Below are 4,944 nucleotides of genomic sequence, written 5' to 3'. Positions count from 1 at the left end.
ATCCAATTGGGTAATATGATAGTGACTGGGACATTTAAGCACTAATTTAGAGAGGACTCTCTGGGTTTTGCTCTCTTTTGCATAGTTTAGCATGTTCCTTTGACCCCGGTATATTGTATCTGTTGAAAAAAAATCAGTAACATCTCTATAATGCATTTTTTTTTTTTGGATATGAGGAATCAAACTCAGGACCTTGTGCTTGCCAGGCAGGTGCTGTGCTGCTGAACTATATCTCTGGCCTATAATTCATTTTGAATATCTTGTTTTTAGTGCTGTGAAAAAATTTTCCATCTGACCAAGGAAATAGAAGACATCTGGTTTTCAGAATGACTAAGGGACCTCTTTGCTAGGCTTGAAACAGGTGGTAAGGGTCAAAGCTCAATAAATAGTAATGGAGGTCTAAGAAGATAGGATGGGTGAGGGGCCATGTAGTATCAAATTCCCACTTGGCTGGTATGTAGAGCAAGACAGGAAGGGAAGCAACTGAACTGCAGTCATAACTGGAAAAGTAGAAGTAGTAGAGGCAGAAGCTGGAATAATTTCTCAGCAGATTATTCTACTCATAATATCTTGTTTTCTAAATATATCTTCTTCATTCCCATCTCTGTACCTGTGCCTAGGATTTTTCCTCTGGCTGGAAAATCTCCTTTATCTCCACCTATCCAAATTCTGCTTATCTTTAATAACCAGTACAAATTCATTCTTTTCCATGCTTTTGCCTATAATGGTCATAAAATATCTCTGGAAGGATAAATGAGAAATAACATTAATTACTTTTCCAGGAAGGGAACTGGATGGCTTTTAAAGGACAGGGATGAAGCCAGGTGTGGTGGTGCATGCCTGTAATCCCAGCACTGGGGAGGCTGAGGCAGGTTGATTGTTGCAAGTTCAAGACCAGCCTGGGCTACAAGGTGAGCTCAAAGACAGCAGGAACTGCATGGTGAGAGCCTCTCTCAAAAAGACAAAAAAGAGGGGCTGGGGATTTAGCTCAGCGGCAAAAGCGCCTGCCTGGCAAGCGCAAGGTTGTGAGTTCGGTTCCCGGTACCGGAGAAAAACCAAAAAAAAAAGACAAAAAAGAAAAGAAAAGAAAGGACAGGGATGAAAGAGAGAAAGATTACTTATTTGTTGTGAAAGGACCACATATATTTTTTATATTAAAAAGAAAAAATTTCAAAACAAGATAATAGGAGGGTAACAATGGGTAATACATTGTGTATAGTTATCTTTAAATTAGTTACTCAGAGTACAAGATATTGGCATTTGGAAATTTATTTTGATGAAAGTATCTAATATAAAGTCTTCTGAAGTAGAAAGAAGGATCCTGCAATTTATAGTTTGAGGAACAGGAAGGTCTGTAACAGCCTCTGTGTGAGAGTGCCAGGGACTATATGAGACAAATAAAATGGTTGCTGAGCAGCTGCAAGGGTCAAGTTGAAATTGGATGGTATAAATTTGTATTTGTCTGCTTGGTTCTCCCTCTAGCAGTATTCTGGGACTTTGGGAGCAGAAAAGAAGAAATAGGACAGTGAAGGCAAGATTCCCAGAGACAGTTACACTGAATTGGCTGCCCAGGAGTATAAGGTAGGGGAACAATTTAGTACAACTGGAAGATTGCCTTCCTTCCTTCCTTCTTTCCTTCCTTCTTTCCTTCCTTCTTTCTTTCTTTCCTTCCTTCCTTCTCTCCTTCCTTCCTTTCCTCCCTCGTTCTCTCCCTTCTTTTTTATCTTCCTTTTTTTGTGGTGTTAGGGATTAAACCTAAGGCCTCAGGCATGTTAGGGAAGTTCTTTAACCACTGAGCTATATCCCCAGGCCTAGGAAGTAATTTCTTGATCTGGAGGAAGAGAGGGAGAGTGGCTAGGAGCTCCTACTCAGGTGATGAGAGATCTGTTTTGGGAAAGCCTTACACCAATGTAAGATACCACTGATCAATAAGGTTCCTTTGGTCCCATTAAGTTTATTAAAAGGACTCTTGCTAGAGGGGCATGGTGTCAAGATCCTTTTCTAAATTCCCTGTTTGAGCAGGATGTGGTGGCTCATGCCTGTAATCGCAGCACTTGGGAGGGAGGCTGAGGCAGGACGATCACTGCAAGTTCGAGACCAGCCTGGGCAACAAAGTGAGCTCAAGGCCAGCCCGAACTGCATAGCAAGACCTGTCTCAAAAAGACAAAAAAAAATGCCCTGTTTGGCCTTAGATTTTGTTTTGTTTTGTTTTGTTTTGGTTTTTCTCCGGTACCAGGAACCGAACTCACGACCTTGCGCTTGCCAGGCAAGCGCCTTTGCCGCTGAGCTAAATCCCCAGCCCTGGCCTTAGATTTTGGATGTTCTCAAATGGCTCTTACCAATGACTGAGATTTTCTCTACATGGCCCCCAGCAAGACTTCCTCTTTTTACTTTTTTTGTTGCTAGCAGGAATCAAACTAAGGACCTTGCGCTTGCCAGGCAGGCGCTGTGCTGCTGAGCTATCTCCCTGGCCCTCTCTTTCCTTTTTGTACTGGGAATTTTTTTTTTTTTTTGAGATAGGGTCTCACTATATAGTTCAGCCTGGCTTTGAACTCACTGTGTAGCCCAGGCTGGCCTCAATCTCCTGGCAACCCTCTTGCCTCAGCCTCCCAAGTGCTGGGATTATAGGCATGTACCACCACACCCAGCAGTACTAGAGACTGACCCCAGAACCTGGAGCATACTGAGCACATGCTTTATACTGAGCTACATCACCTGCCTGCCATTTGCTTCTTTATGCCTTCATTTCCTCAGATATAGAAATTTGGGGTAACAATACCTATCTTACAGAATAGGTATGAGGATTAAGTGAAATAATGCTGATAGAAGTGCCTAATACCATGGCATTCAATGAGATACTATACTCTCTTAGCAGGTAAATGAATATAGTCTCCTTAATCCTGAAGCTGATACAATGGTATGATAAATAAGTTATTACTTTAGAGGCTGGGGATGTAGCTCAGGGTAGAGCACTTGCCTAGTATGTATAAGACTGTAGATTCAATCTCCAGTGCCACAAAAAGCACCCACATACATGTTATCACTTTATACAGACAACCTTGCTATCATGACTTCCTTCTTTTTTTTTTTTGACTTTTTGAAACAGGGTCTTGCTATGCAGTTCAGGCTGGCTTTGAGCTCACTTTGTAGCCCAAGCTGGTTTTGAATTTGCAACAATCCTACTGCCTCAGCCTCCCGAGTGTGTGTGCCACCACGCCCGGCCTTCATAACTTTCCTCATGATAGCCTGCCCTGCATCCTCCAGGGTGTATTTTTATTTTGCTTTTTCCTCTTTTACTCATACCAAGTTTGCTCTCAGTTTCTCTCTCTCTCTTCACTTTTACTTTTTCAAATAAACTTTGTCACTGCTAACAAAAACAAAAAAGAAAATCTTATTTTCCTTACTAAAACATTATAAAATTGGATTTTAGAGACGTATACTCCCTCTTCTCAGGAAAAGAAAAAACCTTCCAATTTTTCTAATGGACTGAAAGAAAAGCTTTGAGAAAAGAAAGAATAGTAAAAAGAGTAATAATGATTTTTATTAGTATAGTGCACACTAGTCTGGACTTCAGGGGAAAGATATGGCCTAGAGATAAAAATGTATGAGCTGCTGGGCCTGGTGGCATATGCTTGTAATGACAGCACTCCAGAGCTGAGGCAGAGCTGAGATTTGCAGGAGTTCAAGGTCAGCCTGGGCTAAACAGTGAGTTCACAGCCACCCTGAACTACACAGGGAGACCTTATCTGAAACAAATAAACAAACAAAATGTGTGTGAATCACCTTTATATAGGTGGTTCTTGAATCCTGGACATAACTGAGAATGTCTAGAAATAAAGAGAACAAATAACTGAGTACTGAGGAACATCACTGAATGGCCAGGTAGAAAAAGAGGAGCCTGCAAAGGTGACTAAAGGAAATGACCATAGTAGTAGCACAGTGAAGGGGAACAATGGACCATAAACCAATGTATGAAAATATTTCAAGGAAGAAAGAACCATGAATGTCAAATTTTGCTTGGTAGGTCAAGTGAGACGAATACTAAAAGTATCCATTGGATTTAGTGACTTCATGGTCAAAGGTAACCTTACCACTACAGATTGCCCAGCCGGGGCAACTTACTGGCTTAGTGAGACCTTTTTTCAAAATAAAAATACAGTGGACCCTCAAAATTTGTGGGGGTTACATTCCTAGAGTACCCATGAATTGTGACAAAACCGCAAATTTCAGATATGGTTAGAAAAATGCCTATTTTTATAGTTTAAGCCCTAAATATGCTGTCTCCTGTAGTTATGTAATTTAATTTAATAAAATACTGTATTAATAAAACCTTAGAAGGTACAGTGGCATCTTAGGGATCTTAAGGCTTTATGAAGAACAAAAACAGTAATACTCGAGATAGCTACACATGGTACAGTAACCTGCTGTAATGCGGATTCGCTGGTGCATTTGCCAGAGATGGGTTACAGGGCAGCACCAACAAGCAACAAGAACTGAGTAATGCTCTCGGCTACTTGCAAACCTCTCACCAGAAAAACAATTGTGGTGTATATTTGAAGATTCTGCAAAATTACAGGGCTTTCTGTGAACAATTATTAGTGAGGTTCTAAGGAAAAATAGCAAATAACCAAGGCCACAAACTCTGAACCATGACTTCACAGGGGTATGCTGTGTGGTGGTTATCAGTTCACAAACTCAATTCTTTCCACAATTCTAGTTGCAAACTGACTTAGACAAAAACCAGATCAAATTTTCCCATAAGTTCAATATTGAGCCTAACTATTGAATTTGATTTGTCCAATTCTATTTGTGACCAGAATCATGGAAAGAATTAAGTTTGTGAACCAAGGTACCACAGTATTAAGAAAAAAGGAGGGCTGGGGACTTAGTTCAATGATAGATAGCCTGCCTAGCATGTACAGGCCCTTAGTTCAGTCCCCAGCT

Source organism: Chinchilla lanigera, unplaced genomic scaffold, assembly GCF_000276665.1.
Source record: "Chinchilla lanigera isolate Chin_1 unplaced genomic scaffold, ChiLan1.0 scaffold00074, whole genome shotgun sequence".
NCBI lineage: Eukaryota > Metazoa > Chordata > Mammalia > Rodentia > Chinchillidae > Chinchilla > Chinchilla lanigera.
The sequence above is the reverse complement of the archived record's forward strand: the minus strand, read 5'-3'. Positions refer to the sequence as shown.